Here is a 25,179-nt window from a genome sequence, read left to right as displayed (position 1 = left end):
TTTTTCTTGGTAGAAATATGTATTTTTGCTTGCTCAGTAGAGAAAGATACTTTAAATTGGACTTGTGGAGGACAGAGGGAGCCTAAAGCTGGTAACTGCTCAGCTTGCAGGAAGAGCAAGCAGGTCTCATGACAGGTTTCGACCTTTGATTTCAAAAATAAACTCAAGGTGCTAGATTCAGTATCACCAAGGTTTTACCATGTGACCTTGGGCAAGTCAGTTCCTTCCCCTTGAGCTCAGTTCACCCTGCCTGTGAAATCAGACACCAGGATGAGGTCATCTCTAGAGCCCCTTCCAGCCCTGACATTCCATAGGACCATTCTAATCAATTGCAGGTGCCAGGCACCCAGCAGGAAGCTCCACGTGCTTTTCCATTTCACCGAATTCTCCTTGTAACCCTTTGGCTTTCTAAGGTGGGCACCAAGAACGGTTGAATGACTTGCCCAAGGCCACATGGCTAATAAGGAACAGAGCCAGTTCATGGGGACTCCAAATGACTGAAGAACTTCCTATATGTAGTTTCTGTGCTTGGCAGGGAGTCTTAATGGGCTCCAGGGCAGGGGAAAAAGAGAGCTGCATGAGAAGTGGGCATACCCTTCTGCCAGCAGCCATAGCCACTGTCCAACCAAACTGGGCTATGGTAGGGGTGGTGGAGAGCCAGGCCTGTTGGCACAGTCCCATAATCGCAGCTCTTCAGGAAGCTGACACAGGAGACCACAAGTTCAAGCCTGGGCTGCAGACTGAGGTCAGAGTCTGCCCCGGCAACTTAGTGAGACACTGTCTCAAAGTGCAAAAGTAAAAAGAGGGCTAGCTAGGGATATATAGCTCAGTGGTAGGAACTTACTGCACATGAGTCCTTAGGTACTGGGTTCAAGCCCTGGTGCTGCAGAACATGTGATGGTGGGGAGCCTGGGATGCTTAATCATTTAGGCCAGATCTCATGGCAGTCTTAGAACCTGGAGGTCCTTAACAGCTCTGCTTGCTGTTTCCAGGGACTGGTACTGGCTTCCACTACTCCCTCTGGGGCAGCTGGTCTCAACCTGTGGGTTGCAACCTCTTGACAAACCTCTATCTCCAAAAAAAAAAAAAAAAAAAAAAAAAAAAAATCATATTATGATACATCACAGTAGCAGAATTACAGTTATGAAGTAGCAACGAAAATAATGTTATGGTTGGGGTCACCACGACATGAGGAGCTGCACTAAAGGGTTGCAGCATTAAGAAATTTTAGAATCACTGCACGATTCTCAGTCCCTCCTGTTTCTGCCCACTCCCACTATATGGGGAGAACCCTTGAGTTAGAGGTCTTTCCAGGCTTGGTAAGAGAACAAGGTTCATGCTGTACTGCCCACTGCTGGGCTTTACCAGCATGCACTGTTGCTCTCTGGCATCCAAGAGGCAGCACTCTGGAGCATACCTGCTGAAAGTGCACAAAATGTTCAAGAAATTCTTCAGTCTCTTCCTACGGGGGTTAGAAACCACAGAATCAAATGCTGCGCTCCCTCTTTGTGCTGGGTGCGGCACTGGACCTCAAAGGATATCAACGCTAGTCCCCAGGGAAGTGCCAAAAGCTTTATTGTCATATCTGTTGTAAACTGAGACTTGAAAAAGTTGGATCTTTGGCTATGGTTGCATAGACAGGCCCAGTGGACTCAGGAATGTTCATTGCTAAAACCCATGCTCTTGAGGTATCTAAAAAGTGGACTGATTTTGGTTTTTCATAGTTCATGACACTATATGGTGAAATTGTATCTACGTAAATGTGTATGGTGTGTGTGCATGAATAAGTGTATGTGTGGGTGTATCATTATTGATAAAGTAAACTATAAAATACAAAAAGAAAAATAATTTAAGAGAATTGAAACTTCTTTCTCTGGATTATGAATTGAATCTTAAGGTAATTCTAAAAGAGGAGTCTCCAAAGACATTCTGGGTACCATCTCCCTGGAATTCATCACCAGTTTCCCACAGAACTATTGTGAAGGTAGCCCCCAAATGAAGCTAAGCCTACACGGCTGAATACAGAAAGGTCTTCTGCATTGACATATAGCCATATAGTAATCTGCGTCTGGTTCATCAGTAGGTAGGAAGTGCCTTATAAATATTTGCAGAGTGATGAATGATGAATGACTAATGGTCCACACCCTTGATGAGCATCCTTTATCCCCTTCTGTGACCCAGCATGGTGGAGAAAATGAATGGCTGAAGGAAGGTTGCATAAATCGCAGCAGTGGGTCCCCTCTCATAAACTTTAACCGCTGCATTGCTTCCTATAGGGACACCAAATCAAGGGGGTTGTCTCCATCCCTCTGAGATACTATGGCAAGGCACCTTATGCTGAGTCATTTGTAAACATTGTCCATGATTCTGGAGACTGTGAAGGGAAAGATCAAGGTACCAGAAGATTCAGTATGTGGTGAAGGCTCATTCTTCATAGATGGGACTTCTCTGAATCCTAACATGGTGGGTGGCAAGGGACGAGAGAGAATAGTGACTTCCCTCAGGCCTCTTTGCTAGGTCAGTAATTCACAAGACTCTGTCAGTACAAACCAGTCTCTTCTCAGAGGCCTACCATCCCTAAGTTGATCACTCTGGGGGTTAGGTGGCAGCATGTGAATTTTGAAGAGACACGGGCATTGAACACATCGCATGAGGATTTGTGATTCAAAGCAAACCCTCCATTTCTACTTTACCAATGACTGCAAAATAATCATTTTCCCTCCATGGACCCAAGTTGCCTCCTTTGTTCCATGGCAGTACTGGGCTAGGCAGTTCCCAGTGCCAACCCCGTTCTGCTTGCTGTAATTTTCACGTCTAGCCCTTTATCTTAGGGGGCCTGAGCCAACCCACACCACAGCCTTAAGCTTGACTTATCATTCATCTTTGGCAGACTTGTCCTTGGCGAACCCTGGCTAATACCTACCTTTCAGGAACTTGGTAGTTCATGGGGGGTAGGATGGGGGTGGGAGTGTCTGCAGAGCAGTGAGAGGCTCTCGCTGGTGTGGCATAGCCTGCTTGACCCCTGCCCAGGCTTGATCCTCTCCTTCACTAAAGGCCCCCTCCTTCCTTCACCTTTACACTCATTAACCCGAGCAGACACAGGGCAGTGCGATGCAGGATGTGGGCCAGAGACCCGGGAATGAACAGCATAGGCTTTGCCTGCTGAGAGCTCATTACCTAAGAGTATGTGCTGCTTTTGTACCCTGTAAGGTGGAACAAAAGCCCTGTTTCACAGGGTGGAAACTCAGCCCCACAGTATCTGAATATTAGTGGTCCTTCACCCTTCGTAACGAGAGACCCTACTCTTCCTTCGGTTCCCTGTCATGGGTCTGAAAGCTTTCAGAACTGGTAGCTATCTCCCAGATTCTCCAAGAATGCCTGTTCTGAGGTCTGGGGCCTCTCTGAGCTTCTGCAGCAGGCTACCCTCCGGTTCGCATTGCTGGGCTCCTCAGCTGGCCTTCTGTGAGACTGAAGTGCTCTCCTCAGGCCTCACGTACTGTCTCCTCTCTGAATTCTTGGTCCAGGGTCCATTCAGCACAGGCTGCCCCAGGGGGCTTCTTGTAGCTCTAGAATTATGTCTGGAAAGTAGTAGTGTTTCCTCAGTCCCCCACCCCTGCTGAGCCTTCCACCCACAACCCTGTGGCCAGGAGCTGTTCTGGGAATATCTGTCACATGGTGGGGCAGTCCCTCCGGTGACCCTGCTTCATATGTACACATGGATTGTTTCTGGGTCTAGATGGCAATTTGCAAAAAGAAAAAAAAAAAAAGACCCTGCTGTTATTTCAGGTTCTGTCTCTGGGACCTGACTGATCCAGACCTTGAAATCTATGTCTGAATGGGGGCCTGATATTCAGGTGGCAGACTCAGCTGCAGAAACACAGGACTGCTTAGACACCACCGCCAAAGGACAGTGAGTGCCCCAAACCGGAGGCGATGATGCTTGGATCAGAAACTCACAGCAAAACTTCCAGGCTCAGGGCTATCCAGGAGCTCTAACTCTGAGGCTCAGAGAACCAGAGAATGGTGAAATCTTAGAACCTTCAGTTCTGAGACATTTTTTGGACCGGAAGAATCTTCACGTCATGAAATCCTAGCCTCTTAGCTTTGAAGCATTTTCAGCTCATCAACACAGGCTTCTAAAGTCTTGGAGTTGGAAGGGGCCATTTCTCAAGAATTCCAAGAAGCCCCATCTGCGAGCATGTCGGATCTCCTTCCCCCCAAGCCTCTCTCCACTCCCAGGCTCAGAGAAAGCCTTCCCTACCGCCAAAGCACTTTCTGATGGAGATAAAACTGAGCGCGTGCCTTTGTTAATAGTTCCCATTTGGACTTCTCTCAAAGCCAGGAAGAGGTTGCCTGGTAAAGCGGCTTTTCTAGGGAGGAAACTGAAGAATGCTGGCAAGCACCCACAGCTGCCAGCCCAACGGCTGACGTTCTTTCCCCCTTGAATTTGCTTCTAAATATTATCCACTTCACTCCTTTTATCTCCCATCACTGGCTCTCTGTCCACCCACTTAATCCACAGGCAGCCGGTGGCCCAGCCTTCAGCTCGGCTTCCTGGCTGCCAAGCCGTCTCGCCAGGCTGCTCCTCCAGGATCCGCAGGCTGCTTAATCTACGTGGTATATCCTGCCCCAAGCTTGGAAACACAGTGACTTCTGCTGGGCCCCCTCCCTCTCCAGGAATTTCCTACTTTTCTCTTCTACTTCTGATGCCCCCAGTTTTTGATTTTCGTGGCTCAGCTCAAAGTTACACCTCTTCCAGGAAGTCTTCCGAGAGTGCTGTCAGGTCTGAACTGGTGCAGACTTGACCCAGAGATTTCTTTTATGACCATGCCACGTGTAGTGTTGCCCTCCATGGAATTCTTTATGGAATTTTATGGCATTCTTTCAGCACTTCTATATTTGACTTTATTACGTGGGCAGGCCTTCTTTCCTGATTCTAGCCTAGTCCAACATGTTCTCACAAGCGACTGCAGAATTGATTCGAGTGTACTCCCTGTCGGAAGCCCACCTCTGTGGGTAGCCTATGACTGGCTGCTGGCTACCCTCTCTGAAAGGTGAAGCTGTCCTAGCTTCTGCGTCTCAGTTCATGGCATCCATGAATCTCTCCTGGACTTACCACTCTCTAGCCTAGAATATTTTGTCACCCCCCCACACACACACACACCCACACCAAGTGCCAGAGCATCCCAGGCTCGTCCCTCTGTAACATCTTTTCATGTGCAAACATCTAATTTTGTTCTTCCGTGATCCTCTTGGGTTGGGGTTTTCAGTGACATTGAATGGCACAGGCTTTCTCTCCCCATCCATCACTAGAGTCCCTGGTCATGGCCCCACACACCATCTTCTGCTCCTTGAGGCCCTTTCCCAGTTTTCGTTGCCTAGCTCCTTCTCACCTGAATGGATAGTCCTTGTTAAAATCCCCAGCTCTTCAAACAAATGCTGCTTCATAGAAAGACTTATCCTGGGTCACACTGGGTTATGGAATAACTTCCTATGGACACAGTTTAGTAATTTGAGTTTAGGTGCAGCAATGTGGCTGACTATTAGAATTGTGTTTTGAAAGGATTGATGGGCCAATTGTACTTGGCCCACTCTGAATGCCTGGCTGCCTTTGAAGAGAGCCAGGAAGTCATCAGAGGGGGCTCATAAATGCCTGGGCCCCGGGGCCATTTCTACAGGACAGCCTTGGCCTTGAGAAGTGCATTTTCTACACCTGTTGCTGGAGCTGTTTTTCTTCCCTCTTGTCCCAGGGGGAACCTTTCAGCACCTCCCCAATATCCCGTCCTGCAGATAGTACATGCACACTCTCTGTCTCGAGTACCCAGGTTTTGTTGGTTACCTTTTATTCTCTGACTCCTCTCTTTCTGACCTACTGGGTCATAAGAAGCCTTGGAGATTTCTTTCCCATTTTCTGTGACCTGTGAACTTGTGTTTTTTGCACAAGCCCCTTGGCTTCCCCCATTCTCAGCAGCATCCTGGTAGATTTTACCTTCAGAACCCCATATTCATTCCTACTTAAAGTTACATGGGGCAATTCAGTTCAGGAGCCCCCTTCACTGGGAAGCCTTCAGTGTACTTACTGGGACCATAAATAACCCCAGACAGGTTATGCAGTCTGTCTTCGTCTTGGTCTCCTCATCTCTCAGTGTCATGGGCTGTCCTGGGAGGACTGACTGGTCTAAAGTACTGTAGTATAGTGTTTTACTTTTCATATGTAAAATCACAATCAGTGAACGATTCTTCCAGAAATGTTTCCAGCTCCCTCCTACTGTGCACGGACATGAGCTAGAGGTGGGCACGAACAATACCCACACTGATGTGGTCACATGTGTGGTTGCCGGGGGTACTTCCTTTTTCAGGCAAAGAGAAGCTAGAAAACAGCATACACTGCACCCCCCCCCCCCACACACACACTCCTGACTGCAGTACACCTCCAGAAGCCAGGAGGCACCTCTGAGCTCTATTTCACAGGAGAAGAGGGTAGTATAGCCCTGCCCAGAATCCCTAGTGCAAAAATAACTTCACCCCCGCCCCAACCCCTATCCAGTCCCTCCTTCCACCCTATCAGGGGTATTTAAAGTTTTCTGCTCTCTGTTATCTCCATGGACTCAATGTGCCTGTGAGGCTTAGTCGTTTAAGCCTTGGATTCCACTGGAAAGACCCATTTAGTGAGTCTTACAGCGGAGAAAGACCGGTTAGAAATCTGGCTCGCTTTAAAAGCCTTATTTCCCATAAGGTTCCTTATTGGCCTTAAGTTGGAGAAGTGACAAAAGTCTATTTGTCAGTGGTCTTTCCAACTGTTTATGTCTCAATTGCATGCAGTCTCTAGAGCTTTTCCTTCTGTCCTAGACCAGCTAGGATATCACCACCCCCAGTCCCCTCCACCATGTGGCTTCATCCACGCCTCCCCTGCAGTGTGCTCACTGCAGAATGGTATCAGATTTGTTTTCTAGTCACTCGGGCCAAGTACTGGGACTATGGGCATGTCCCCTGATCCCCAGGGATGTGGCTGTGGCATCACTAGACTGTGGCCACTTTTGAGCACCGGGCTGTATACGCAGGTTGAAGGGCTGTGGCTTGGTCATGGGTTGGGTAAACGGATATACTTTGGGACCCCTCCAGTCACAACACTCAGTCATCGTGCTTGATCTTGCCTGGGATGTTTGGTTGACCCGGCAGTCGAGTCCCCATGCTGAGGCCAGCTGCTGGTCTTGGAGATGATTTTGTGTTCTTGGCGTCCATCAGAATAGTTTTCCTGGGAGGGTGGCGAGAAAGGAATGCCAGCCTCTTGGTAGAGGTGGCTTTGAAGTGCTTTGAGAAATGGGAATGGAAAGGGTGGTCCACGAAGAAGGTGCCAGCTCAGCCAAGGTGCCAGGATGGGAGAATGTAGAAAACAGGCATAAACAAAATCCTGACTGCCTTGCTTCATCTTTGCCCTCTTCCCTGAAGCTCTCAAGATAGCCGCCCTGATTTCCTTTCAGTGCTAGGTCTCCGGTTTATCACAGTGCCTTCCTCAAACAGTGCTGGGAGGCATCCTTTCCCCATTTCTAAGGAAATTGAGAACACATACTTTTATACCAATGAGGGCACCTAGATTTAGGCTTAAATGTTTTGGTACCTGGACTCAAAGCTGGATTGGAGTTTCCTGCTTTGAGTGGGTGAAAACCTTGGGGCTCACAGGAGCCCCACTGAGGTTGCTGTGAGGTCCCAGCGATGCCTGTGAGCTGAGAATATTAGCTGAAATACTCTAGAGGTCGTTTTTGGTTAGAACTTCGGGCCTGCTGCCAGACTGCCTGCGTACTGAGCTTGGGAAGCCTGTCCTAAACTAAAGACAGTTCTCTGTCCCCAGGCTTGGTCTCCACTGCTCACTCACACACTGTGTCTGGTTGGTCAGCCTGATGGGAGCTATGTGGTCTGACCACCCCAGAGTATGGTCATGGCCACCAATGGTATGTACGATCTGACTTGCCTGGTCTCCGGTTGTTCCCTAAAACAGGGATGGACTGAAAGGAGGTTTTGAGAAGTTCAGGCTGGAGGCTCAGCTGTGTCTGGGTTATGAGGGTCATGGTGGAGGGGGACTCTTTCTTGCCTAATCATCCTTTATCTCCATTGCTTAGACAAGTGGGAGTTAAGAAACAGCATCAGCTCAGAGTTCCTGGGCAGGTGGGGGGGATGCCTGATGGGACTTTAATAACAAGATCACTCTGCGCTCAACAGTCCTCAGCTATGTATTGTTTCCCATTTTGTTTTGTCCTAAAGAGAAGTACCTTGGAAATACTTAGTTGACAGGATTAGTTATTACAATATGCTTCATCTACTCGTGGTGTTTTTCCACTCTTGCATGGCAAGTAATGGGATTTGCCCTGTGCCAGACTCAATTCCAAGTTCTGGGGTTCAAGCTGTCTGTGGGGCTGCTGGAGAGGGGAAGTGGCTCTGGCAGTAGAGGTGTGCAGAGAATGAGTTCCGAGCCCTTTCTGTGCACTGCCCCACTTCGTCCTCTCAGCAGGCTTCAGATAGATTTAATCCCACCTCGTGGGTCGCGAAGAAGGCTCAGAGAGAAGATTCCCTTGCCTGGAGTCACCCAGCAGATACACAGAGGGCCTGGAATAGAAACCATCCATGTCTGGTTGTGAAGCCTGTACCACCCTCTCTGCATCTCATGGAAAGAGGAAATGTGATCCAGAAGTGGGGGGGGGGGCGGCTCAGCTGAGGCTCAAAATCTGACAAGTAAGCAGTGACAGGGTTGAGAGACTTCTTCTGACTTCTGTCATCCTGAAGTAGGCTATGGCTCTGACAAGGAGGGAACCAGGGAGCCTACTTGCCAGCAACGAGGTGAGGGGACTAGAATTCGGGACTAAGAGTAGTGGCTAAACCTCACAGGCAGAGGATGCCCGGTGTGCTCAGGGCAAGAGTGAAGAGGACACAAAGGCTGCACGGCATGGCAGCTATGGTGTGGATGGCTAGGATGCTGCTCTCAGGTGCTTTGTGGCATGGGAGTCAGGAACTGTGACAGGGTGCCACCCCAAGGACTCTCTCTGAGATCTGTCAAAGTAGTAGCTGCACAGAATGCTACGCCCCACCTGTCAGTCACTGTTGAGTACCACCTGCAGATAGCGGGGGCTTGACTAGGGCTCAGGTCATCTAGAGGTTCTGTGGCTGCTTCCAAAAGGGCTGAACCTGCATCCTTGTTATCCAGACTTTTATGGTTGCAGATGATACACTGAACATAGCAAACACCTTCCTCCCCTCTGCTGCCATGAATCCTTGTCTGGGCTTTAGTCTGAGACCACCTAAGCTCAGCATTGAAGGGCCAGTGGTGATCCTCAGGTTCCGAAGCAGCTGCTTGTGTGGGGTGAGGTGATGGTGGTAATATTAATCCAGACTGAGGTAATGTCATTGCTCACCACATAGAACACACTGGTGGGAGCCACAGAGAGACACAGATATTGAGACACATGTGGCCACATAGTGGAGCTCTGGCAACTGGACTTGGACTTGGATGCATTGGCAGGAACACTGTTCCCACTACTGTGTTCTGCCATTCACATTTCGTCTAGTTAATGACCGGCTCGCTAGTTCATGTATTTACAGGGCTCAGATTGGGACACCTCACCCAGAGCTAAGTGCACATTCCCAAGCCCATTGGCTTGAGAAAGCCTTTGTGCTTTCTCCATCACCTGACCTATTGGATCCAGAAGGTGCCCACTACTGTCCCAGAGTGGGGAATCTCAGCTTCTGGAACGCTTGATCATATTTGCCCTTAGATTGGCTGGTGTCCGAATGAGTCCAGCTAATCTTATTTATAACAGGGCCTTTGGAGGAAAGCCTGGCACTCCTGCTGCCGTTCCTAACATAGCTGCAGGGGCTGACATAAGCCCTGAATTTCACGGGATTTGTTTGATTGCAGGTTGAGGGGAATGTCACCTGTTCAAAATAGGAGTAAGTTGGATGCTGCCTGAGCAGAGGTAGGACACTGGAGGGCCTGCCATCCACACAGAGTAAGCCTGCTGGTTATGGATCCCATGGTGTGTACCGAGGCAGACTTTCCCTAAGCTGTTCCTTTTTAGTGGCGTGAGATTGGTAAACCCGAAACCGCACCCCTCCTGAAAAACCACTTCCTCAGTTGGCTCTGACACCACTGGAGAGTGGCATTTTGTCCGTTCTGTGTTTACGCTCTGACTTCTCCAATGGTCTGAAGTTCTTTGAGGATAGGAACCTCATCTAATGACCTTGGGTTCCTCCAGGGCTTGACTGCAAGCAAATCCTCAGGGGCTATATGTAAACTGAGCAGCTACATCTCCATAGCATCTCCTGCGCATGTGAGTGAAGAAAACAGAAAGCCCACAGTGCCTCCCTGACCCCCATCAGCACCACTGAGCTTCCAGTTGTTAAGCTGGGAAGCTCAGCAGTCTCCTACATGCTGTGGGCACTAGGTGTTTGGGCTTCCGTAGCCACTGAGAATCTTCTCCCCTTCTCATGCTCTGACCATCTCCAGCTGGGGCCCTGCAGACAGTGACATCCCACCGATTGATTCCCTGTTTCCCTAGCGGCCCCTCCTGTAAGCAGGAGCTGCTTCTTGCCTAGAAGGGATCTCCCCAGCCCTCCCCGACAGCCTTCTTTCTGTGCCTCTGTGTTTTTTTCCAGGGCATGGATCAGAGCTTCTGTTTGCTGGTCATTCCATGATCCTCACACAATATAAATGAAATCTGCTAAAACCAATAAATTCAAACCATGTGTGGGGCATTGGGAGGAGCCAGGACGTCAGAGGGCCACAGTGTGAGGTGGCGTCAGCTCTGACGGCACCCAAGCTGATTTGTATATGAGAAAAGTAAATATCCAGAGCCGTAAACAGCCCTGGGTCTCCCACTCTCACTGGGACTCAAAGGCGTTTAATAGGAACACACACTCTCTGTTTCTTATAAACAGAGCCAGAGCCTCTATGTGTGCTGACCTAAATTCTGTGTTTTCAATCCCAGGAAAGCCAGCCAGGCATCCCAGTCATAGACTGCAGACAGGCTAGGCTGTCGGCTTGGGTTCCTTCTATCTGGGTTTGGCAATTGGCTGCCACTTGTGCTTTGTAAGGAATTGCTTCTCTTTTTCTTTGTTATGCACAACCCTGTGTGTTCGTTCGTCTGTTTGTGCTGCTCTAACAGAATTATCCTGGGCTGGATATCTCAGAAACAACAGAAACGTGTTCGTGTCTGTTCTGGAGGCTGGGAAGTCCAAGACCGAGTTGTCTGCATCTGTCATGACTGGTGAGGAGTGGCTTCCTGGTTCCCAGATGGCACCTGTGTGCTCATGTGGTAGAAGGTGGAGGATGCTGGTCTCTTTAGTCCCTTATAAAGGCCCTAACCCCATCACTAGACACAGCCCAGACCTTACCTCCTAAGATCGCTCATTGCAGATTAGCTTCAGCATATGAATTTTCGGGTGACACATACAGAATTGACATGATAGCAGTGGATGGGGTGAGGTAATCATTCCCAGTATTCCTGTGATGAATATGATGTCCAGAGATATAGTTGTCCAAGATGGTGCATAAAGTTATAAGTGAACTGGGGCTTCACCGTTTCTTCTTTAGGCCCCTCTGACTTTCCTTGTGGAGACTGACTTAGAACCCCAAAAGCACCTTTAGGGACTCCTCCTCTTTTCCTCACTCTTCGCTGTCCCTAGGACCTGTCTTTCCCCTTGTTCTCTGTATCCTCTACAGTGTTTCTTTCCCACCCTGCACATTTTTGGCTTCAGAAAGAGCCCCCAGAGCGAAGACTCAGGTTGGAGGTAGTCAGGTCTTTGCCCATCACTCGTGGGGATTTCCAGAGTTTTGACTGTGTTTTCACCCTGCATGATGGCAGTGAGTACGGCCGACGTCTCCAGATGGCTGCCCGGAGAAGTGGAGCTCAGGGAGGCTGTCCACCACGGTTGCTTCACTCTGCTTTTCCTCCAGCTCTCAACCCTTCAAATGACCCCTTAACTTAGACATTGGAGAGAAAGTGCCCATTCAAATTGCCTAGAACTGAATGGCCCAGCCTTGCGCATTCACATACTTAAGTGAGGTCAATAAAACTGGTGAAACCCGAACCTTATCAGTGTATTATAACAGTGCTCACTTCCTGGCTTTGATATTGTGCCAGTGTGTAAGGTGTTGCCACTGGGGAAAACCGAAGAAAGGACGTCTTATCTTCTAACCGTATATGAATTGACGGTTAGCTCAAACTGGATAATTAATTGAAATATATGAATTAGAACTGGTGATGGGACTATCAGGTGCTTACAACATACTGAAAGAAGTCCTAGGTTTTATCTCCAGCACTAGAAAAGGAAAAGGAAGGAAGGAAAGGAGAGAGGGAGGGAGGGAAGAAGGAAGGAAGGAGGGAGGGGAAAGGAGGAAGTGAGGGAGAAAGGAAGAAAGAAGTGAGGGAGGAAGAAAGGAGGAAGTGAGGGAGGAAGGAAGGAAGAAGGGGAAAGAGGAAGTGAGGAAGGAAGGAGAGGGAAGGAGGAAGTGAGGGAGAAAGAAAGGGAGGAAGGAAGGAGGAAAAAGGAAGGGAAGGGAGGAAGGAAGGAGGGAGGGAGAAAAGAAAAAGAAAGCAATGGCCTAACCTTGCTGACACCCTCCATCTTTAATTCTTTTGGGCCTGCTGCATGACAGGAACTGCCAGTGAGCACAGATGAAAACACTCCCACCTTCATCTCCTACAGGTGCTCAAAGGAAGTTCCCCTTGATAACTCTATTTAAAATGAGAAAGCACCCCCTTCAATAGCTTCCCTTTCTCTCCTGGCACCTATCACCCACTGGCATCCCATATGTTTTACCTGCACATTGCTTCTCCCCCTATCAACTCCGTGAATGCAGAGACCTTTGTCCCTGATGTCATATCCTTCGTACCTAGGACATACCGGGCACGTAGAGGTAATCAGCTCCTGTTTGCCGAGTGGCTGAGAGGTGACAGACAGGAAACAAGTACACAACACAAGTGATTCCTAAGAAGCCTGAGAGAGTAAATGAAGGAAACAAACCCGGGATAAAGGTGGGAGACTGACTGCGGGTGTTTCGGCAAGCCTGGCATACCTCCTTGTGTGTAGGGTAAAGTCCCAGTACCTTTGGTTATAGTCTGCGTGTCAAATTCCCTCTTGTCTTCATCCACTAGTTGTGAGCTCTTGCTTTGTGCAGGGCTCTGTGGCACAGGCCGAGACAAGGCACACGTCATCTTGTCCTGGGAGAAGGGACAAGGACACAAGCAGCGTATGGCAAAGAAGAAAGAAGTGCTTTGAAGTCTGAAAGCCTAGTTTCCAGTCTGGCCTGCATCCAGTGTATCGGCTTCCTCCTCTCCAGCCCATCTGGGGGACCCAACAGCTCTAATTAGACCACTCCCTGAAGTCTGAACTCATGTTCCCTCTCGAGGTCCTGTTTCCCTGTTTTGCTCTTCCTACAGGAAGTCTTCCTTGACTGCCCCAGCTCCCACAACCTTTGTAGTCTGTGCAGCAGCATTTGACCCCCGAGAAGAATCTTGCATTTATTTGCTCATCTACAGCAGAAGCTGCCCGAGAAGCCCCACCTGGGCTCAGGTGCATAGTGGGCCTTTGGCAGCCTGCTTTTGGCAGCAGGCCTCAGGCAGCGTGGCTGATGGGCTTGGGAACATGGGAAACGGTGACTCGTCATCAAAGGGGGCAGGCTTTGTTGTTTTTGTCATTGACCCAAGCTCTCATTTAGTCACTGGTGGTTCAGTTAGGGGCTAGTCTGAGGCCGCCTTTACAGAGGTTCAAGTGCATTGTTAACAGAGAGATTGTGCGAGCGATCTGGCCCAGACAATGTTTAACAGACTTCAGGAGCTGGACTGTTTGCTCAGAAAATCCTCATAAAGCGACAAAGATATCTGCATAGTGTTTATTGCTGGACGTTCGTTCAACGGAACAAATGTATTTTGGAAGTAAACCTTTGACTGGAGAACAGCTTTGATTTGTGGTATCGTTGGAGGATGGTACCGAGTGTTCCTCACATCCACTGCCCCCATCGTTAGCATCTTGTATTAACGGGGTACGTTTGTCACAATTAATGAACCAATATTTATAGACTGCGGTCATCTAAATGCCATACTTCACTTGCATCTTCTTCTTTTTCCCCTAATGTCGTTTTTCTATTCCACAACCTCCCCTGGGTACCACAGCCCATCGTCATCTCTCCTTAAAGTCCAGTTGGCACTGATACTTTCCTGGACTTTCCTTGAGAGTATGAAATGACCTCGATAGTTTCCAGCATTAGACTGACTGATGCTTGTCCCTGAGGTAGGGCTTAGATGATATTTATATGTTTTTCTTCTCACGGTTAGGCTGAAATTATGTGTTTGGTGGAGGAAGACCACAGAGGTAAAATGCTGCTCTCATCTTAACACAGCAGAGCTACACACAGGGGATGCTGACTCTGGTCACCTGCATGAAGTAGTTCCCCTGGTTTTTCCCCAATCTGTCCACACTGTGTACTCTGGAAAAAGGTTGCTGTAAGCAGTTCATCCCCGAGGAGAGAGTCACACTACCTCAGCAAGTGTGAGCCAAATCCTCACTGTGTGCCCGGCACCATGATGGGTCCTGAAGGTAACGCAAGGAACAGAACAAGTCTTCTTCTCTGAAGAACTTTCTTTCCGATAAAGGTTTAATAATGACAAGCCAAATAATTCTAGACATGAATAATGAAGGCCAAGATCCTTAGGATTATTTTAAAAACAGAAAGGGCAGAAATAGAACCATGTGTGCACAGTGTAGCCCCGGAATATGGAGCATAGGGGACATTCATGAAACCTCACTGGGCCTGCCTAGCACAGGAAAATTTATTGGGTTTTTATTCCAATGGTAGAAGCTGTTGGTTTGAGGCATGGAAGATCTAATTTTTGTTATTATTTTTTTTAAAAAACACTGAATGTAGTTGGGCTGAGGGAGGGGGGCCAAAGTGGTGGAGTTTGGAGATCCTCAGGGGTGCTGTAGGTACTGTCCAGGTGAGGGGTGGTAGTGCCTTAGATCTAGGAAGCAGGACAGGGGAGTTGGCCTTGTTTTGGAGGTGGGACTGACAGATCCCTGCTGGACCACTTACAGAAAGATTAAGAAACTGGCACAATGCTGGCATATTTGGGCCTGATGTGGTGCCACTAGCTAAAATATGGGGAGGTGGGAAAGAAGTAAACTTAGAAAATAAAAGTATGTATCTGGTGGTGTGATTCGTTAGAGAAGCTCCACCCGAACCCCGTTTTTGTGATGACAGCATCACTAGCAGCGTCTGACTTACATCATATGCCTGGAGGCATCAAAAGAGTTTTCTGTGTTGACCCATGTGCTACCTTTCTTGGTGGTCAACATTACTGAAACAGGAACTGCCAAAGTGAACTGTCCATAGAGGGTGATCCTGGCAAAGAACATACTAGTCACCATGGTGTCTGGCCTTGGCGTCACCTCTTTCTGGGCTTGGGCTCTTGGTGCTAGGCAGTAAGCATGACAATTTTCTGGCCTCTCCCAAAGGCCAGCACACAGGAATTTCTTTTCAGTAAGCATATTGGTTTGTGTTGATGCATGTTTCCAGTAAATTTCATCGTCAAATATTTGCTGACTACCAACTGCAGTATTGTGCTCTCTTAGACATGGACCCCTTTCTAGTTGGATACCTAAGACATCAAGGAACTAAAAGAACAGAAAGCATGTGTAGCATGTCCTGCAAAGCATGCACAACCTTAGAAGTACAGTTAGCCTCTGGAGAGGAAGCCCAAGTCTTCAGAGATTGGCTCCTAGATGGGATGAAACAGAGCTATCAACTTGCAGGGCATCAAAGGGACCAGGGTATGTGGTCAGAGTTTCTATTAGGGAACTGGAGAGAAGGCAGTCTTGGGAATAAAGACAGATGTGAGGAGGGTCAAATGCTTGTTTTCATTTGAACTCTTGGCATAAAGTGCCAAGGAAAAGTGTCAAGGACCAGGTGTATATATGCCAATGACCAGGTGTAAAGTATGCATTGGCAACACATACTTTATATTTTACAACTGTCATAGGGTTACTATTGCTATGATGAAATGCCATGACCAAAAACAACTTTGGAGGAAAGTGACTTACACTTACACATCATGGTTCATCAAGGAAGGAAATCAGGACAGAAACTCAAACAGGGTAGGAACATGGAGGCAGGAGCCAGTACATGGAAGGATGCAGCTTACTGGCTTGCTCCTCATGGCTTGCTCAACCTGCTCTCTTATAGAACCCAGGACCACCAGCCCAGAGATGGCACTGCCCATAATGGGCTGGGTCCTCCCCCATCAATCACTGTTTAAGAAAATTCCCTACAGGAATGTTCCTTGCCTATCTTATAAGCCCCATCTTATGGAAGTAATTTTGTTTGTTTGTTAATTTGTTTTTCATATCAGGGTTTCTCTGTGTAGCCCTGGCTGTCCTGGAACTCTGTAGACCAGGCTGGGCTTGAACTCACAGAGATCTGCTTGCTTCTGCCTCCTGAATCCTGGGATAAAAGGCATGTGCCAGCAAAACCTGGCTTTGAAGCAATTTCTTAATTGAGGTTCCCTCTTTTCCATGGCTTTAGCTTGGGTCAAGTTGACATAAAACTATGCAGCATGACAATTCTGGAGGCTGGAAGTTTAGAATCAAGGTATCAGGACTCCTCTGATTGTAGACAGCTGTCTCCTCATGCCTTCATGTGTTGGAGAGCGGAGCTCTAGTTAGCTCTCTAGAGTCTTTTTATAAGGGCTCTAATTATCCATAAGGACTTTACCCTCATGAACTAATCCCCTCTCAGAGGCTCTCCCCCTAATACCATCTCATCAAGAGGTAGGCTTTCAATACATGAGTTTGAGTTATACACACTCCATCCATAACAGTGCTGAGAAACTGGTTGTTGATCAGGTGAGTGATTGGAGAGTGGATTTTGCCAGTGCCTAGAGAGCCTGTAATGCAAGATTGGGTGTCAGTGGTTTCCACGAGCAAAGGGAAGCCACCACCGGAGAAAACTAGTGTGTAGAGGAACTGGTGGAAACCAGATCCCAAAGAAAGATGTTTGAGTCTCTAGCCAGTATTTAATTTATTATAATAATAATGATTCTGCTAATAATAACAATAATTTTTATAACTACTTAATTAGTGTTATTTTTTGCCGGAAAGGCCTGGTTAGCTGCGTGCTTGGCCCCGTCTGTGTGTGATTAGAGGTTATTGACTTATCTTGTGATTCTGTTGTTCTCTTCGCTCGTTGCTCGTTGGTCTCTCCTGATAGTCCATCTCACTGTTGGCTCTTGGGCCTGTGTGTGCTCCACAAGATACCACAAAAGCACAATCTCTGACAAGGTAAATATGCCAAATCCTTATTATAACATTTAACCACTTAGGGAGGTTTTTGCTGTGGGGTGGGGGTGGGTGGGGTGGTGGGAATGGAAAGAAAAGTCCAGATTGCTTTGATTAGCTGCATTTTTCTCTCTGGGTGAATGGGAAGGCTTTGGTGGGAACCTCAGCATTTGAGGCTGTTTCCAGGAAAGTGAGGAAAGCGGTGGTGGAAGTTCTGGAGTCTGGGTCCAGAGCACCTAGGGTGGTATGGCCCTGGGTCGGATTCTTTAAAGAGACATCAGACATATATGTAAGTCTCTTCTGTCCACTGGAATGCATTGTCTGTGGGGCAGCTGGGAATTTAGGCTGGACAGGCCTATGTGGTACAAGATAGGCCGCATCCTTGGTTGGATGACCTTGCATTCTGTGGAGACTCATTGTCTTAGGGACCTGGGTTGGTGACAAATCCTTTCCAGAGTGACGCTGGGCTTAACTCAAGGCCAGCTCCTCTTGAGTTTGCTCATGTTTCTTGTTTGGTTCTCCATCTTGGGCTGGGGGAAGACAACAGACATAAGATGGAGAGTTTATTTGTGTGACCAGGAGAACAGACACACTGAGCATTGATCAGCAGCCTGGCCTAGGATCTAGCATATTTCTACACATAGATTCTTAGTGCATGAACTAGAGGATTGGGGGAGTACACTGTGTCTAGGCCCCTCAGAAGACAGGATATATAGCTATAATACAAACCAGTCTTTCCATCGTCAAGACTGACAACTTTATTTTATTTTATTTTTACTAAACTAGTATATTAGAATTCAGTGGCTTTCAACCTGTGGGGTCATGACCCCTTTGTGGGTCTTGTATCAGATACCCTGCTTATCAGATATTTCCCTTATGATTCATAACAGTAGAAAAATTACAGTTAAGAAGTAGCAACAAAATAATTTTATGGTTGAGGTCATTACAGCATGAGGATCACAGTATTAGGAAGGTTGAAAACCGCTAGTATTAGATATTATTATTCACAAATATTCACCTTCAGCCTCCAAGGCCATAGGATTTAACTATGTGCCTTGTTTTTATCACTTTAATAAGTAAAAGTGTTCCCTTGCTCCTTGACTTTGGGCAGCTTGGCCATGTAACTTGATTTGGCCACACATTACAGGGCAAGCAGAGCCTTAGATGTGATATGCATCCTCACTGGGCTTACTCTCTCATACTTAGCTTTTGCCTCTTCTTCCTGGGTCCCAGAATCAATATACAAGGTCCAAGCCTAACCTACTTAGACAAACCCAGTCCAATTGAACACCCAGCTCGAGTATAGTCCAGCCCCAACTGATGCATGGGTGAGAACAAATAACTATTTCTTTCAGTCAGAGCTTTGGGCTGATTTATCACCAAAACTGACTAGTATGTCTCAACCAAGGGGTAGACAGGAAATAGGCTGTGGACGGAATCGGGGTGAGGACAGGTGAGGTAAGAGCATAGACTTAAGCTAGTTCTCAGATTCTTCAGTGCCAGCACCAGCAATTGGGAGATTGAGTAGGTAGGGGGAGACACTGGGTGTTGTTGAATTAAGGAGACATGAGATCCCAACCCAGTTATAGAGGGTAATCTGAATGTAAGTGCAGAATGGTTAAGTAGTCCCAAAGGACCTGTTGGAAAGCTGTTAGCATTTGCTTTCCAGTTGACCCTAGCTCCTGCCGCTGCACCTTCTAGTAGGTACTTCAGAAAAAGTTTGGTGGGTGAAGAAATGTGTGAGAGAATTGTCTAGGCTTTTGAGAATCAGGACCTGTGCAGACATTTCTAAGAATTTGCCTCTTTGTTCACCTAGCCACCCCTCCATGTGTCTACTGAGCTCTTACAGTTAGAAAGTACTTGATTCTGGGGTCTGGGCTAGCGAGCCTGTGGGGAAAGACACAGCCACCTTCCCCGTGCCTCGAGGAAAGGGACTCAGGCCACCAAGGAGACAAGGTTGGAATATGCCAGTGAGGAGTAATGGCAGAAGAAAAGTTGGGTGCTGGGCAGGAAGCTTCCAGAAAGGACGTGGCAGTAGAAGGCCTGTCAGCTTTGGTAACTTCTCTGGGATCAGGATAATGTCACCTACCTACCTACTGAAGTCAAGGGCTAGTTCTGCAGGGGTCACTAGGTCTATGGATGATGACACATGACCTTTCCCTTTAGGCTGCATTCCTAATGCCTAATTGTCCTGCCTCTTTATTTTATGCGCCTTTGTTCTTCCAACTGTTTTGATTGACCCTGGACTCGGTATGGAGAAACATGGATGTCTGAGGAGCTCACAGCTTCGCAATTCTTAAATCCTGAAAGTGTGATGCTCAGCACACTGTGTACCCCTCCTAACCTGTGCCCTTTCCTGTGAAATGGCTACTGAAAGACCTGAATTCAAATCCCATCTCTGCACCCTATTAGCTATGTGACTTTGAGAAGCCACTCCCTGTCCACTGAGCCCCTGTGAAAGGCAATCTGATACAGTGACAGTTCGAAGGCATTGATGTGTGGTAGAGGCATAGCGTAGCCTTTGAGAATGCCATCTTGTTAAAGAAAGAAAGAAAGAAAGAAAGAAAGAAAGAAAGAAAGAAAGAAAGAAAGAAAGAAAGAAAGAAAGAAAGAAAAGGTACCAGGGCTGTTCGAGAGGAGAGTAAAGCCCTGAGCTGATGCCCTGTCTGGGAGGATTACAGTCTTTTCTTAGGTGACATACCTGTGAGCATTTCCAGAACCAACCCCAGGCTAGGAGACATAAAATCCCTGTTTGTGCGTCTCCGTGGGATGTAGTGGGTATTAACAAGCAAAATGTCCTCCGGTTTCAGTGCTGTCTGCTTAGCCGAGATGTTAGACATCCCAGTTCCTGCTATACTTGGGAAGCTAAGGGTAGCTAGGTTCCTGGAGCTCAGGGTAGATGGTTCTGAGGTTCCACTGGATTTCCTGGGACAGAGGGCTGCGGGTGAATGTGGGGCGGTGCTTGCTGGACTGGTAGAGTTCTTCAGGTTACAAGAACAGCCCCCCATTCATTTCTCATCTGTTCACCAACCTCGTAACCTCTTTCTGAGCACCTGCTCTGTGTCAGGGAGGATCTTAGTTGTGGTATTGCAATTGCAGTTCTCAAATTATACAATGTTCGGGGATTTTATGAAGCAAACACCCTTTAATAATATCATCCTCTAGATGACCAGACAATTAAGAGTCATTGTCCCTCAGTGGTCACTCACACCCAGCTTTCTGTCATTTTGAGAACTGGTTTGGGCACTTGGGCACCTGGGTCATAGGAGAAGTAAAATGGCAACTATTGCCACAGGAGCATATAAAGTTTACCTTCTTCAGCTCGCTACGAAAGGGAATTGCCGAGCAAATTAGAATGGTAATTACAGTGTGCTGCTGGGTCGTGAACACAGAGTTATCACAAGGCAAGAATGTTGTTATGAATCAAATATTAACATGCTAATTGCATGAGTTCTTATCTCTGTGAAAGCAGGTATTGGAAGTGTCTCTAGCAGGTGCTCTTTCTGCCTAGTTCTTGTTACCATGGGAATCCGTCAGTCAGGGGTAGTGCCCAGCTCATGCCCCATCACTGCATCCTGCATCACAATCATTGGTATTATTTGGCCCTGAAAGCCATGCTGTGCCCTGGAAGATAACACACAGAGAAACCTCAATTAGGCAGCATCGGTGTAGAGTGAGCACTTAATCAAATCATGACCCTCGGCTATCATGATGTAAGCCAGGGGATTGGATGGACAGCTTTTGAACAGTATGTTTACCTCGTACAACATCTGACTCTTTCCCTTGGAGACTTAAGGGTCTGTAGTTGTCCTGGACCTCACGCAATGAGGTGTAATAGTTGCCTCTTCCCTGGCTGACCCTGGGATGCTGGTGTTCTCTAACTCTGGGGCAGGGGTCTTTCCCATCAGAGACTGACTGAATGTTTTTCTGTCTTACTGAAAAATCCTTTGCAGCTTACTTGTCACTTTTAGCTGCTGGTGTACTTAGGAACCAGAGGACCAGCCTTATAAGGTATGAATCCAAACCTAAACTGAAAAATTTCTAATGATACCATGATATTCTTCTGGGAGTCAAGAACATGATTGCAGTGGGCTGTTAAGTTTTGTGTTTGTTTGAACACATGTAGGAAGTTGCTATATATGGGACTTGCTGACAACATGAGGTATATATGTTTGCTGGTGTTTAGTCCTATACTTGCATGATATATAGGATGTGGTTAATTCAGCTCTCTTAGCTTTGCAAGGTTTCTCTCTACCCACAGGGACCCATTCCATCCCTTGTAGCTCTATTTACTGCATGAATGTGTCTAGTGTCTCAGAAACCAGTATCATCTCACTAAAGGAAGAATTGGCTAAGTCAGAAGTATGGTCTTGAAATAACTTCCCTGGGGAACCTGAGTTCCTGCAAAGGCCAGGCACCAACTCGTTCAAACACATGATTGAGAGACTCTACACACTTCTGAGATGATTGATCAGTTTTTTAGCTTTTAAGACTTTTTGAGTGTGGTCAAAGTACACCAGATTATCTATCTCTCTGGATGATCACTCTGCTTTTTAATACCCCCTACACACCTTTGAGACTGAGCAACAATGTACCACCATCTGAATACACACCATCACCATCTGAATACTCACCACCCACCCAGGCAGGATCTGCACACAGTTCAGGTGAGCGGACCTCTTGCTAGTGGGGTGCGTGTGACCGAGGCATATTTCTTCTCATCAGGGTGTCTGGTGAGCACCTCTTTAGTTACTCTCATTGCAAGATGACTGAAGACTGCCCCTTTTTTTTTTTTTTTTTTTTATCACATTCAACTCTAAGGGTCAGATTCCCTCCAGTGTTGCCTGACTGCTGGGTAAGGCTCTTCATTATTCTTCTTTATTCTTTTCTTTCTTCCTTTCTTTTTGTAAAAAGTTTGGAAACTTAATTTTCATCATTTCAGAATTCATAGTGAAGGTCATGCCATTCTTCAGCGAGCCCGTGAGTGACTTCTGCCGACTCTCCCATACCTAAAATTGTAGGTTAGCCCAGGTTTGAGTCTGGAACATGCTAAACTCACACAGCAGGAGCTTAGAGCTGCCTTCTTGACCCCCCCCCCACTCCTCTCAGGTCTAGATCCCATTTGTAATGTGACCATAAGGCTCTCTTTTCATCTCTGTTAATTTCCAAATTGGCCCATTTAATCTATACATTCCAGAGCCGCAGTCCAACATTCCAGGGAACCTTTCCATGGACAATCAGAGCAGGCGTTCTTTCCACCAGAGTTTGTTTAAGGAAAGGGAATGTTGGGGGTGGGGAATCCCCAAGAGCAAATTGTCTTCATTTCTACAGAGACCTCAGATTTCAGCCTCAGTTCCCAAAGCCCACGTCCCTCTTCTGCTTTGCCAAGGATCTCAGGCGGTCCAGAGCTTGGGCCTGACCCAAGTACACTTCCTCACATGCTCCTTGAGTTCCTTTTGCAGACAAGATACTGTGAGCTCGTACTCCTGCCAGAGCATCAGTGGGGCACACTCCAGGATGTTCTTTCTGGTTCTTCTCTGTGCTGTTGTGGGGGCACAAGCATGCAAGTGTGTTTGAAGCATCAGTTGGCTGTTGCCAAGGGAGGTGTCTGTCTTGCTGCCAGATGGGTACGTAATGTACCACACATGTGAGCTGGGCACTGGGGAGATTTAGATGGAATTAACAATTGCACAACTAGAAACAAATAAATGACCCAAGTGTTTGAAGGACTATCAGTTGACTTGATCTCTATTGCTGAATGCTAGTTTCTATCCTGACTGACTTTCCGTTCCTCTGGTCTTCAGAATTCTTTCCCTCTTTCGGGATTCATTGGAGCTTCTCTTGCATTCTTCCCATACTGTTAGAAGGGATAGCCTGCTCTTTTTCTTTGGAGTGCTTTGGTCCCTGAGAGGCAGCTCCAGACAGTGAGATAATACCCTGCCCTGTGAATTAGGAGGTTCTGACCTCCAGCCTTTCTTGTCTTTGGGCATCACCCGTAACCTGTGTAGGACAGCAGGTTATTAGATAATGTTTGAAGCTTGTCCAAGTATCACCTACCCCTTCCTGTCCTCAGCACATTTGCCTTGGATATGCAGTTCAGGCATATTGGAAAACAACCTTTAGTGTGACGGTCATTGATCTCAGGAACCCGTTTATTGCCATTTGGGAGGTGATGCATCTGATAAGTGTGTGTATTTTTCAGTCAATTTTTAAGTCTGAGGCAGCCATAATAGCTCCCCACGATAGATGTATAATCAGCGTCTAACAAGCAAATGAGTCAGACCTTCCAGCACTACAGAGACACAGCTCAGAGGTCAGCTGGACTTAGGTAGTGTATAGCTGAGCGGCAAGTATAATCCCTTTATATGGCACACAAGTAGATACCCTTTCTCTGAGCGTGTACAGCCCCAGCCTGGGCTCCTGAGCCCCTTATCCATGGAAAAACGCTAAAGCTGAAATCCCAAAGTTGTTCACTGTTAATAACAAAACAACATACAAACCAAACCAACCAAACAATAGCACCAAATCCACCAAAACAATCAACAAACCTATTGAAAGCAAAACTACAGAGGTGCCTCACAGTGCTAAATAGCTTGTCCTCCTGGGTGCTCTTGGCAGGGCTCAGGCTATGCCAATGTGCATGCCCCCATGATGTACTGTGTAGGATAGGCTAGATATGCAGAGGTAAAGAGCCGATACCCGGAAGCCCATACTGTGTTCCAGTTTCCCAGTCTGTGGGACCGAGATGTGATAAGGCTCGCTTCAGGAAGTGCCGCTCACTCTGAAAGCTGTTACCGCCCCAGGAAGCTCTCGGCAGCCAGTCCACATTCCCCTGTGTGCCTGCAGCCTCTCTTTAAAGCACCCTCATCACCTGGAAGCACACAGGACTGAGCCCTCTGTGGCGCCATAGCTGTGGTGCAGAATGCGACTCTAAGCGGTCACCAGCTGTATCCAGAAGGGAAATGGAGCGGGTAGAGTCTGAAGAGTTTGAGGTATTTGACTACGGCCTTTGAGACTGGTAGAGTAGAAAGTGAAGAAGAGTTACTGGAAAAGGTCTAGATGCCAGGAATCATCCATGTGTCTCCTCGGTGCCCGTCCCTAGGACGGACATTGTCATTATACTGACTGGTTTTGTGTGTCAACTTGACACGAGCTACAGTCATCAGAGAGGAGAGAGCCTTTGCTGAGGAAATGTCTCCATGAGATCCAGCTGTAAAGCATTTTCTCAATTACTGGTCAATGGGGTAGGGCCCATAGTGGGTGGTGCCATCCCTGGGCTGGTGGTCCTGGGTTCTGTAAGAAAGCAGGCTGAGCAAGCCAAGGGAAGCAAGCCAGTAATCAGCACCCTTCCATGACTTCTGCATCAGCTCCTGCCTCCAGAACCCTTCCCTTTTTGAGTTCCTGTCCTGACTCCCTTCAGTAATGAACAACGATATGGAAGTGTAAGCCAAATAAACCCTTTCCTCCGCAATTTGCTTTTGGTCATGGTGTTTCGTTGCAGCAATAGAAACCCTGACTAAGACGGTTGAATACCCCATGATTTCCCTCTGTTGGGAGTTCATTGACCTTTTCCTTTTTGATCTATAACCACTGAAGCCTTTGAAACTGTAACCTGAATTTTGCAGCTGGGCAGATAGTACTCGGTCCTCGAGAAATGCTGTTTGGTGGAAATAGATCCATCTGTAGCACGGGGACGAACAAGAGAGAGGAAACTGATCACCACTCCGAGAGCAGAACTGAGCCTGCTTCTCAGAAGCCACTTGATCACCAAGCGGGGAGGCTCAGCCTTTGACTTCAAGGAGCTGGGCAATGAGCAGGAAGCCTGAGTTGATCACTTCCTCTCAGCCACCCAGCTACAAT

At 47.5% G+C, this 25,179-nt stretch overlaps 1 protein-coding gene across 1 annotated transcript in view; it reads left to right on the top strand.

The window, feature by feature from the left end:
* Positions 1–25,179, top strand: part of Trabd2b (TraB domain containing 2B) — a 194,576-nt gene that overhangs the window by 5,675 nt on the left and 163,722 nt on the right. The gene's annotated exons all lie outside the window — the stretch shown is intronic.

The sequence above is a fragment of the Chionomys nivalis genome, chromosome 11, assembly GCF_950005125.1.
Source record: "Chionomys nivalis chromosome 11, mChiNiv1.1, whole genome shotgun sequence".
Lineage (NCBI taxonomy): Eukaryota > Metazoa > Chordata > Mammalia > Rodentia > Cricetidae > Chionomys > Chionomys nivalis.
This window is presented reverse-complemented; position numbering and strand designations above follow the sequence as displayed.